At 35.7% G+C, this 13,028-nt stretch overlaps 1 long non-coding RNA gene across 2 annotated transcripts; it reads left to right on the top strand.

The window, feature by feature from the left end:
- Nucleotides 1-4,633: 4,633 nt before the first annotated feature.
- LOC140639383 (uncharacterized) lies at nucleotides 4,634-7,577 on the top strand. Of its 2 annotated transcripts, none has more exons than XR_012036113.1 (4): nucleotides 4,634-4,774; nucleotides 6,111-6,252; nucleotides 7,171-7,237; nucleotides 7,389-7,577. It is a non-coding gene; the product is annotated as an uncharacterized lncRNA (long non-coding RNA). The 2 variants fall into 2 exon arrangements; XR_012036112.1 differs by having other exon boundaries at nucleotides 6,033-6,252.
- The last annotated feature ends 5,451 nt before the right edge of the window (nucleotides 7,578-13,028 follow it).

The following is a 13,028-nucleotide window of genomic DNA, read 5'->3' as shown; positions in this document are numbered from 1 at the left end:
AGGTAAGATTCTTAAGAAATAATTTACTGATTGAAGGAAGAAATGTAAGAGAAAAGAGAACATTCGAAACAAAAACAAAAACAAAAAAAGGACCCTGTAGAGTGTATAACCCAATTGCTTTCAAATCCTAAACTATAGATAATGAGTTTAAAATTGAGCAGATAATGCCAAATAAAACTTATCAATCAATTAAAATGCTTCAGGGGAGGGGCACCTGGGTGGCTCAGTCAGCTAAGCACCTAACTCTTGATTTTGGTTTCAGGTTATGATCTCATGAGATCAAGCCCCGAGTTGGGCTCCATGCTTAGTGGGAAGTCTGCTTAAGATTCTCTCTCCCTCTGCTCTTCCCCCCCCCACACACACACTCTCTCTCTAAAATAAATAAATAAATCTTTAAAAGAATAAAAATAAAATGCTTTAGGGGAAATAACCACATTAAGGGTGGGGCCATCTATCTATTCTAGATGGATTCAATGTATCCATCATCAAGAAAGAGAAAAGGAATTTGAGATGAGTATGTGAGAGAAGAAAAGCAAAGAAAGACAGCAAATCTGGGGAGTAAATCTCAAACATAATGGTCAATTTAGTTACTAGATTATGTACCTGACTGGATTCTAATAAAAGCCTATTAAATTTTCAAGAGAGTGGATCACCAAGGAAACTATATGCTTATGGGAATCCCTGGGTGGCTCAGCGGTTTGGTGCCTGCCTTTGGCCCAGGGCGCGATTCTGGAGTCCCAGGATCGAGTCCCACATCAGGCTCCTGGCATGGAGCCTGCTTCTCCCTCTGCCTGTATCTCTGCCCCTCTCTCTCTTTCTCTCTCTATGTCTATCGTGAATAAATAAATAAAATCTTTTAAAAAAAAAAAAAAGAAACTATATGCTTATGACAGAGATTTAAAAATGACTCAGTCTCCCAAATTTCAAGTGAAAGGAATTAAGCTTCAAAATCCATACACTCTCCCAAAAGGTAATATTATTCAATGCCTACTTCAGAAGTGGCCCAAGAAGATAAAAAGAAGAAGCTCACAAACAGCACAGTCAAAGCTATTGAGAACAATGGACAAAGAAGCTGTGCCAGGAGAGCTGAGTCTAGTCAGAGAATACTCCTCCACCCAGGATAGGAATCCCACCCTCCCAGAGTCTGCAGGTGGGATTTCAGAATCGCTATAGACAAGTGACTGTCATGTCTTCCATCTTTTCTATTTCTAAAAGGGAAGTATGGACTGTAGTTATCCTGCCATGTTATACTACTTCAGGGTGGGGTTGTGGGAGGAAGATAACTTATCTTTTTAATTGACAGAACTCTACACTGATAGGGGTACATTAAGACCTGATGTAGAGATTAATGTGTATCATCCTAATTTTTGAGATTCATGCAATAACTGGATGGAATTTAGCCTCCTTTGAGGAGATATTTGATGTCAGGAAAGTCAAGGTAGAAGGGAATATTATGATCAGAAAAGAATATTATGTCAGAGATATTTATTGCTCACCAAATATGCATGTGTCCCTCTACATGCCACAGCTACCTTATAGTTACCTAGGCAGGTTGTTAGATTACTTCTGGCCAATAGGCCATGAACAGAAGGAGATGTGTCACTTCCAGTCAAAGTATTTAAAAACCAATGTACAACTCTCCAGCTTGCTCTTCCCCTACTGTAACAATTATACAGCCAAACACATTTTGAAATGGAAATATCACAAAGTGGATCCCTGAGCAACTGCATGGAGTAGAATCCCACACCATCACCACTGATCTTCATTGGACAAAAAAGTGAACAAGAAAAAAAAACTTTGTTTTATTAAACCACTGATATTTGGGGCTGAATTCATTACTTTGGCTTACTCTAATATACCCTAAGTAATAAATCCTCCCACGGAGTAAAGGAATAAGTATTCACAGAAGAGGACTGCAGCAATTGACTTATTTCGCATACTTTGGGAAGAAAAGATCCTGAAAACCAATTCTGTCACCTTCATCTGAATCCCATAGAAAGCAGGGCAGTGGACCAAAGAGAGCCATTAACACTGCATCTATCATCAGATACATCATCCCACCTATGCATTAAGTGAGAGAACCCATGGTGGAGGAAAAGGGTAAAATCACCAAATCCTTTATTGACTTCACCCAGCAAATAAGACTAATTGGTTTTTGTTTGTTTGTTTTGTTTTTAGTATCTGTTATTTAGAATGGCTAATTCCATGAGCTGTGAGAATAGATGAGCTGGGATTTGACAAACCCAGTCCAGAACCCTGTCTGCAGACAAAGTCCCAAAGGGACACTGTGAAGTTCATCTTTAAACAGGTTATTAAAAAAATATATTCTAGCAAAAAAAGAAAAGTTATAGGCAAGAATAAAATCCCCAAATAGTATTCATGTCTTTTGGTTCCCAAGAGCTTCTTTTGGAAGAGATAGGGAAATGTCATTAAAGAAAATAATTCTAAAAATTATTAGAAAAGGTGTTATGTTTGTTCACAGTCAAACTAAACTAATTTGCTTGAAACAGTTGGAAAAAATATAAATGCCTTTTTTTGTTTTTTGTTATTATTGAAGTAGAAATATTTCCACTTGTTGCTCCTTTGATGAATTAATCCTATTTTTCCCAGGTTTGGCCTTTTGTATAGCATATTGGAGAAAATTATACGTTGTGGATCAATTGTCAGTGAAGGCTGAACAGAGACTGCTAAAATTCAGTCGTTCTTATTTTCTCTCAACACTGCTGAATAGTTATCCTAGAAGCTGTAAAATCAGATACTAATGCACCAATTCTTCTTCATAAAAACAAAACAATTCTGAATTTCAGTATACAATTTTTTGAACTGATAGATGACAAATTTTGAAAGAATTTTGTTGGTATAATATTTGACCAAAAGATACATTTTTATAATTATTTTATGTCTCCCTTTGGCTGAAGGCTTTTATTTTTGTTTGGTGTTAAGGAAAATGGACAGAGTCCAAAGTAGCAAACTTATGTGCATCATTGATCACACTAAAAGGATTGTGTAACTCCCAGATAGCACAGTACTAGATAAAACATTTTGATCCAGTAAATAATCTCTCATAATAGCTATACTTAAATTGGTCCTTGAAACTTCAGCTATAATTTTGAACTTGTAGTGAATAATATTTGTTGAGAGCTTCAGCTACATTTTGTTCAGATTTACATGTTTTGTAAGCAGACAACTTTCCAAATGGAAAGGGAAATATGATAAACTTTGCAGATCCTGACCAAATAATTTAGTTGGTTTTTGACCTACTTTAAAATATGAGATGAAAAGTCTGAACAGAACAGTTTCCTCTGTTCATTGAGGAAACATTCACTTTCATCCCCATAAGATTATTTCAAATAATCTTCCTTCAAAATTCTGACCAGTTTGACCATTTAACTTTCATTGTACTATTATGCATAGGATGTTTCTGGTCACAGTGGAGAAGGAAAGAGGGAAGGAAGGAGGGAAGGAAGGAGAGTGGAAAGAAAGGAAGGAAGGAAATGTGTTAGCCTAATTTTTAAGCTAAGATTGCACTGTCTGACAAAAATTTAATTTGAGCCACAGATGTGATCTGAATTTTTAAGCTTTCTAACAGACACATTAAAAAAGTAAAAAGGAACATGTAGAATTAATTTTAATATATTTTGTTCTATTTAAATTGATTATCAAAATATTATTTTAACATGTAATCAATATACAAATTATTGAGGCATTTTACGTATTTCCACTAAAAAGTTTGAATTCCAGTGTGTATTTTACACCTAAAACACATCCTCAATTTTGACTACCCACCTTTCAGGTGGTCAATAGCCACTATGGCTATCAGCCAAAGTATTGACAACATACGCCTAAAAAAGAGTGGGTAGGAGGACAAAAAGGAAGATAAACACACACACACACACACAAACGATATAAAACATACCTACACAGATGCATTAAATATTTGAGGTAAGTGAATATGATTGGTAAAGAAACATGTAAGCATTAAATGGTACCTCAACCATAGTCAGGCTACTTCAATTTAAATAATGCTTTTCCTCAGAGTATTGCCTGTAAGCACTTGAAATACACACTGGTATCGTTTGCAATAAGCTCCTGAATGCTGAGATTAATAAATAGCAAGCTAACTTAATTTTCAAATCCTAAAGTATCATATTTAAAGTTTCAGAATGGATGTTGGACATCATCACCAACTGCTGAGATATTACTCCACTCTCATAAAGTTATCAATATCAAAAAAAAAAGAATATATTTACAGAAGAAAAAACTAAGGCAAAACTCTAGGACCTCTAAGTACAAATTCAGGGCAGACACAGGGCAAGAAGGGCTAAGAGGACAGTACAGAATAATCAGAAAGGAGAGAATTTACAGAACTCAGAAGGTGATAAACATTTTCAGAAAAAAGTAAACTTCTAAGTGAAAACAATAATTTTTAACAGTCAAGTCAATGAGTGTTTGCTAGTTATTGGTGGGTCCCTTGTAGTGTATAATAAACTTGTTACACAGATATAGTAGAAGGACTTTGCCCCTACTTTATGAGGCACTGCAAAATATATCAAATATTAAGTTGGAGAGTATAGACATTAAGGGCAATCAAAATTTCTGAAAGTAAGAGATCAGTGTTGCCTAGCAACAGCTGAGAGGGCTTTCAAGAGGAAATGGATCTAAAGCTGGCCCACATAATGGAGAGTACCTAAACACATGAAGTTGGAAGTAGGACAGGACGGAAAGGGAGACCTTATATACCAAGACAACTCATAGGTACTAGCAATTGTTTCAGGTAGGTGAGTTTGGTCCTCCTACTTACATAATAATTTTGTTCATTGCTATCTGGTGAGCCTAACATGACTCCCAACATTCTAGCAAGAACTGTTAAAGAGATTAATAAAAATTACTAAAGAGATTTGCACTAAAGTGATTTGTGAACACTTAGAAAAGGAAGTGGTGATCACTGAAACCCAGAATGAAACAACAAAGAAAAAGATATGCAAGTAACCTCATTCTATTTAAGTAGGTCTAGTAATCTAACAAAAGGAAAGCCATAAGCAGAGTACATATCAATCTCTACAAGGCATTTAACAAAGATCACTTTTGTGATGTTTTACTGAAGATGGGGAAAATGAACTAGATGATAGTATAATTTGGCAATTTGATATGCCCAGTTAAACTATATCTAACATTGATTATGGAGTAATATTAGCCTCTAGACAGGAAGACTATAGTTGGAGGAAGAAATAGAAGCTATCTTAATGATTTCTTCTGATCTGATTACTGGAGAGTCACGACTAGGTACAGATTTCTTTTTTTTAATAATTTAAGCATATATGTAAAATAGCTGTATGCCCCCATGCCCCTATGCCTCCTCTTTTGTCTCATTCACAGGGAAATTTCTAATTCTTTTTACACACTAATCCCTTGATTGGGAGCACAGTTTGACCTTCCCTCTTCTTTCCACCATATACTGTTCATTAAGTGATTTATAAGTATCTCAGATGGTTGTCCACACATGACAGGTGCATGAAAGGTCCAAATTTAGGGCTTTTCAGGTGCTCCTGTGAAGAACCTTCCTTCTTTTTTCCACTGTAGAAACCTTCCACTTCTTTCTCCATTCTTCAAGTTGCCCTCTACCTCTTCTTCTCCCCATTTTTATCTGTAAGTTGTATCTGAATCTCCTCTTTTGCAGAGATTTTTTTAAGTTGAGGAAGAGAAAAATGACCCTAAAAGCACTGATGAGAGAGCAGAGGAGTAGGGATAAAAACATAAAAAAACATAACAATAGTATTTTAAGATGACTCTCTTAAACTCATTACACAATTGATTAGTTGTAGAAAATATTAGATAATCATAATAATATTACTCATAGAAAAATCCCACAAAAAATAGCCATAATCCTATCATCCATTAAAAATTCACTTTTTATATTTGTACATATATCATTCAAGAACTATTATCCCTATGTTTATGAGTTTTTCAATAACATTAGAAAATCTGAGTCAAGCTACTTATAACCTGCTTCTTTTATGTGTTATTTGTGATAGATCACAAGCATGGACATAAATTATTTATAGCTCTATCCATCAAGAGGTATAGTCTATTTCCTCATCTCTTGGATTTAGATTGGTCTTGTGACCTGCTTCAACCCAGAGAATGTTGTAGACATGACACTGTAAAATCTAGAGCCTTGGAGAACTGAGGCACCATAATCAACAGCATGGACTACTGCTCATGAGGGAGGCCATCTTGGATTCTCTAGCCCAGGTAAGCCAATAGATAATTAGACATGTGTAAGTGATTTTAGACAAGACAAGTAGAACCACCCAGATTGCTAACACACAGTATCAGAAGAAATAAATTGTTTTTATTTTAAGCCACTAAGATTTAGAGAGATTTATTATGCAGGAAGAGATAAATGAAACAACCTTATATAATGAATATTATCACCTGTCAATAGATCTATTTATGTAGTATTTTAATGGCATTATAATATTCTGTCATATGAGCATTTCAAAACTCCCTTAGCCAACTCATTATTATTTAACATTTAAGCCATTATAACTTTCAACTGTTATAAATTATTTTCTTTTTTCCACACAAAGTGTCTTAAGTCTGATAGTTTTGTATACGTAATTGTTTCCCTAGGATAAACTCTTAGAAGTAGGATTAATAAGGCAAAATATTATCAAGGTTTCAATGTGTACTGCTAAGTACTTATGGAGAAATTTTAAAGTGTCATTCACAAATGATTGGTTGGCAAAAAAAAAAGAAGGTAAATGACCTTAAGAGATTATTTCAAAGGACTTGAGAGCAATATTCAAATATTGAAGAATGATTATCATAAAAGAACGTTTGATTACATAAAGCCCCTATAAATCTAAGAGATAATAATATGGTTCAATATATGGAAGCAATGTAACAATATAGCTATTAAAGAAAATGCACTTCCTTAAAACAAGAAGCCTCTATTACTAGAAGCACTTAGGTAGAAATTAGTAACTATCTTTGGAGGCACCATAATGATATTAGGTACTAGATCCCTTCCCCATGTACCCATCCTACTCAATGCCAGGTCAGACAGTGATGACTCTCACCTAAAACATAAGCCATGCTTTCAGACTTCCAGAGACCAAAATTCACTCAACTAAAATAGTCATCCTATGACCACTTGCATCTTTCCAGGATTCCTCTAGATTTGACACAAGTTTCGATGAGACATTTTCAAGAATGGCATCTCTCTCGATAAGAGGTATAAAAAAAATCAAATTAATACTTATGGAGGGGCCATATGTATACAATACTATGTTAAAACTGAATAATATATAATATCTATAATTTTTTATTTTCTACATCTCTTTTTCATTATTTTTTAATACTCTCTCTCTCTTTCTCTCTCTTAGTTGAAGATAAGTATGGGACCAAGCCCACATCAATCAGAGAAGATAGATGACAAAGGGAATTCTAGTAGAAATCCAATTGTAGCCTACTAGAACTTTCCTGGTTCTTACAGCTTTTCACTCAACTCTGTGATCTACCACAGTATTTTTCAAAATATGTTCTAGTTGAAATAAAGCTGCTTTGAATTTTTGCTTGCAACCAAGAATCTTGTCTAATACAATCCTTCACAGGAAGCTTACAAATTAATTATAATTACTACATAAATAACAGATAAAATATTTGCTACTGATAATCTTGTTAAAGATCCTGGAAAGCATCAGATTTTGACACATTAGGTATACTAGCTTGAGCTAAGAAACAGAATTCAAACATAACCTACCAGCACTTGGAAAACATTTTAGCACTACAATGATGGTGTCTACCTTGTGGTAAATATTTTTAAATATAATGATTACTACAGTCTTGGCCAGGTTCCCAAAGTTACAGACTCACATTCAGCAAGATCCAACTGGTCCACAGTTACTCTGAGCATTCAATACTGGCAGTTCCTAGTAGTTGGTGAAGTAAGCTTTTACCATTTTCATCCACCTCCTCCATCTTCCTCCTTATACTTTATAGCTATTACTACCCATCTCCTCTCTCCCTGTTCTTGCCATTTCACTGTGTTGTGTTCAGATCAGTAGTTGTCAACTGGTGTCTTCTGGGCCTTAGCCATGGTGTGCAAGGGCAGGAGGTGGCATGGAAAGGGGATTTAGGGCCGTTTTGTTGTTTCTCACACAATGTTTTAAAAGGCAGTGTGTTTAGACAGATATTATTCTTGGTCAGAGAATTAAAAAAGCCTTTTTCACCATAAGTGTTATTACCTATGTATTCCCTAAAGTTTGCAACTCTTGGTTAATGAGACTAACAGCTCACAGTACAGTTTAAGTAGAGAAATACTAATCTAGACAGTGAATCTTTTTTGGTTCTCAAGATGTGCAGCCTCCAAAGGCAGTAAAGCTGAGATCCAATTTAGATCTCCTGAAACAGACCTACCCAGTCTAGTCATAGCTAATTACAGACTACTAGGATTCTGAAAAAAGGAATCAGAAAACAAAACACAATAATACTAATCTATCTATATTTTACTCCCTTTCCTTCAACAACCAAAATTTTATCCTGACTTGGCAACTGAGTAAAATCAGCAGAGAAAATTTAATAGAGGTCACAAACAAGGTGATACAAAGTGAAGTATATGTGTATGAACTTCCATTGCAATCAAACATCTGAGGAGTAAATTTACTTGCAAATGGAAAAAATGTATTTCTTTTTGCTGGACATGAACTGTTTAGATATTTACTCCACTTACTGGCAAACTCTTTGAAGTGATAAGCCTGAGAAGAGAGAAGTTCTGGCTGAGAATTCATGCCCTCTGGTCTCAACTCCCTCTCCTCTCAAGGACAGTCAACAACAAAGTAAATAGCTCCAGTAAGATGTAGGCAACTTCCAGAAAACAAAAACAGCCTATTAACTGTCTTTTCCCAAATATGCTCTATAAAACACTATTCTCAGAAGATGACTTATGGAAAATAAGGAGTGGGAGGGACTTGTGTTCAAATAAGTTGGGGCAACAAAAAATACATACTCTATCCCTAGCCAAGGGATTCCCTATATACATCTCTATATACCTTAACATGGCGAAAGCTTTGGGAAGCTTCATTTTATTTTATTTTTAAAGATTTTATTTATTTATTCATGACAGAGAGAGAGAGAGAGAGAGAGAGAGAGGCAGAGACACAGGCAGAGGGAGAAACAGGCTCCATGCAGGGAGCCTGATGTGGGACTCGATCCTGGGACTCCAGGATCACACCCTGGGCTGAAGGCAGGTGCTAAACCGCTGAGCCACCCAGGGAAGCTTCATTTCAAACAGATATGTTTAACTTTATTTCAATATAACTCAAATGTCCTAGCTTACCTTGTGAAACATTTTTTTTAAGATTTTATTTATTTATTTGTTTGAGAGAGAGAGAACAAGCAGGGGAAAGGCAGGGGCAGAGGGAGAAGCAGACTCCCTGCTGCATAGGGAGCCTGACTTGGAGCTCAATGCCAGGACCCTGGGATCATGACCTGAGCTGAAAGCAGACGCTTAACCACTGAACCACCAAGGCACCATGCAAAACACTTTTTAATGTAATTTTTAAAATTGTGTATCTGAAGTATATTTTGAGAAATTTTATCCAAATATTTCAATGAATGAAGGCTTCTGGTTTAAAGTGGCAAATGTGACTGATGTAGCCTTTCCTAAATTCTCACTGAAACATCTATGAAGACCAAAATAATGGAAATTCACACCATCCATTCAAATTAGGATTGATGCTCAGCTTAATGTCAGAATCTAGGAGGATTTCCCATTACCTACTACAAGCCTCACAGGATCAAATTTTTAAATGTTATATTATGCCAATCCACAAGCTATGCCTCACCTTCTGCCCCTAGACCAGAAACTCAGGGTCTCTACTAACTAGGAAACTGACCAAGCTGTAGCTTTTCAAGTCATCAAGAATTGTGCCCACACCTCAGATAATATTTCCCTTTATATGTCCAAGGGGAGATAGAGTTCCCAGAAAACTGGTTAAGCATGGAGAAATGACTAGAAGTACCATTTGGCATTCCAGGATGCACATTTCCTACGACTAATTTAGTAGATAGGGAACGAATATCAAAAGAGGCTTAGAAGAACATTCTGGGGATTATCATTTTCATGCTGAGAGTGTCCAATTCAGCAGTTGTCAACATCACAGGCCAGCAGAACCACAAGAAATTAAAACTCACTTACAGGAGGAGTTGGACTACATACCATTTGTATCAACTTGATGACTGGCTGAAGATCTAAAAGGGGATTTGACCACCACTCAAGTGGTCAGAAAAGCCAATTTGATAAGCACAGTGTCTGGAAAAACTATTCCTTTTTCAAAAAGGATAAAACAAAAGGGCAAAGCAAAGAAGTCTATTGTGGAGCATGAAGACTCAGAGGAATGGTGGATTTCTAAAAGTGATATATGAAACCAGAAGAAAATTTGAAGAAATAATTTGGCCTCCTAAAGAAAATAATGGCCACTATAAAACAGTATACAAAAGACATTTAGTGAGAATAATAATAGAATAAAAGTATAGAAAAGAATTTCAAGGTGATATAAAAGATTTTGTACTGAAAGGAACCCAGTAATGATACTTAACCAGAGGAAACCAAGTGAGCTTGCTACTATGATAAGAAGTATGGCCACTGTGGTAACCAGAACATTTCAACAACAGGAACTTTTGGGGTCATGAGCTTTTTAGGAACAAAATACTACCTAATCCATAACACAACTGAGAGCCATGACTCCTCAACCAATTCTGAGACCTAAGGCAATTTACACTCCTATAGTCCCCTTGAATGCAGGGAAGGTTATAACTTGAGGAAGGCCCTTGAAATAACATCAAAGTATGTTCTGTCATCTTTCTTCTGGCCTTTCTTGATGGAGCTTGCACCCATTCACTAGGGTTACAGTGCACTAAGGAAAGGAACATCTCCAAAACATTCAGATATTTACCATTTACTCTGAGTCAACACAAATTCATAGAAAGTGATATTGTTACAGTGGTCCACTTGTCAAAATGGTCCCCAAATAAAGAAATAAAAAGAAGTTTTAGTTGAGACTATTTCATTATTGGCCAGTGACACTCTGAACCCCTCATATTGTTAATCCCCGTTAGCTACCTGAACCTTGAAGAATTACTACTACTACTACTACTACTACTACTACTACTGCTGCTGCTGCTGCTACTACTACTAATAATAATCACTAACACTTGAGTACTTGCAATGTGTCAGCCACTGTTATTAATTTTTATATGCATTCACTTGTTTAATCCTCACAGCAAACTTGTGCTACTATTATCCTCATTTTATGTATAAAGAAATTAAAACACAGATAAGTTAAGTAACGCCCAAGTTTATAAAGCTTGTAAGTGCCAGATTCTAGATTCATCTCTGATGATTCTGATGTGAATCCATGTTTCTTCTAAAGGCTATTATAAAAGCTTCTTCTTTCTACCAAGATATAAGCCAGAAACCACAAAACATTTCTCGGGAAATCATGGAGAACATCAAGGGTGTTAGAGGAAGAATCACAAAAGCATCTGTAATTTCATGACTATTTATAAGAGTAAAAGCTGAAAAATGTGTTTGTGTCCCTCAATATGTCAAATGTTTATGTACATATACATATACATATGCATTTTATACAGATTAAAATATATATGTTAATATATTATAGTTAGTATATTTAATCATTAAAATTTATTAAGTAGTAATTGAAAATTAATTAATCTAAAAGTACATAATTTTATATGTGTAATTTTCTTTTTTCTTTCTTCTGCCACTTTACATTAAGTTATTTGGATTACAAACTTAACAACTTGGGCTATAGGTTGCAGAATATCAAGGTAGAATCACAACAGAACTAAAGGGAAGCTGATTATAAGCCAGATTTTGAAGTTGTCTGTTTATGGAGTATGAAATATTGAGTAGAAAGTAAGCTTAGAGTGGCATGCCTCAGCACCAGGCCCAAGCTCAAGGCGTTCCTGGCATCCCCAGAGCACGTGAACCGCTCCATCAATGGCAACAGGAAGCAGTGAGAGCTTGTGGCACCCTGGGTGGGAAGCTGGGGGGCTGCTTGACTTCCTTTCTCCCTGACCAATAAAATTTCCAAGTGAGAAGCAAAAAAAGAAAAAAGAAAGAAAAAAGAAAATAAGCTTATATCTACGTGTATGAAGGAAAATTATTTTACATTACTTGTTTTATGTTTTGTACTCCTTTTTTATGGGTAGTAAATAAGTCTTTTTCAACCAGATTCCAGCCTTCCATGATTCCCCTTGATTTTATGAGACTTCTGGAGACTCATAGGTAATTTTTTAAATATTTAATCAGGGGGACCTGGGTGGCTCAGTCGATTAAGCACCAACTCTTGATTTTGGCTCAGGTCATGATCTCAGGGTCCTCAGATCAGCCTTACATCAGGCTCCACACTGGCTGTGGAGCCTGTTTAATATTCTCTCTCTCCCTCTGCCTCTGCCCCTCTACCCACTTGCACTCCCTATCAATCAATCAAATTAAATTACCAGAATTGGTTTCCATTATTTTGCAACTGAAAAACTTAACTACACGCATTTATTCTGTGCCTTTACATTTAAGGAAGGGGATTTAAGCCTATTTATGGATCTTGGGAAAGTTGCCAAAAGAGAAATATTATTAAGATAGAGAAGAAAGAGAGAGGAAAAAAAAATAAATGAAGTAATGAAAAAGAATATGAAGAGACAGAAAAATGAGAGAATCTCAGTGTATTTATTAAGCCAAAAATATTTGTTAAGCACCAACTATGTGTTATAGAGTTTAAAAGTTTTATAGATATTTTAGTTTGGAAGACAGAAGAAAACTTCTCCAAAAGTCATTAGATTTCATCTTAATGTCATCCAAGGACATAGTTGGTTTCCTTGTGAATCCTAAGAATGTCCATAAACGCACCACTTTTTCCTCCTCAGAGCTGTGCCCTGGAGCTTTCATAGATCCTCAGAGCTATGAAAATTAGCAGAAAAACCAGGATATATGAAGTATGATGGAA

The sequence above is a fragment of the Canis lupus genome, chromosome 9 (assembly GCF_048164855.1).
Source record: "Canis lupus baileyi chromosome 9, mCanLup2.hap1, whole genome shotgun sequence".
Taxonomy (NCBI): Eukaryota; Metazoa; Chordata; class Mammalia; order Carnivora; family Canidae; genus Canis; species Canis lupus.
Note: the sequence above shows the minus strand (reverse complement) of the source record. Positions and strands in the feature narration are given on the sequence as shown.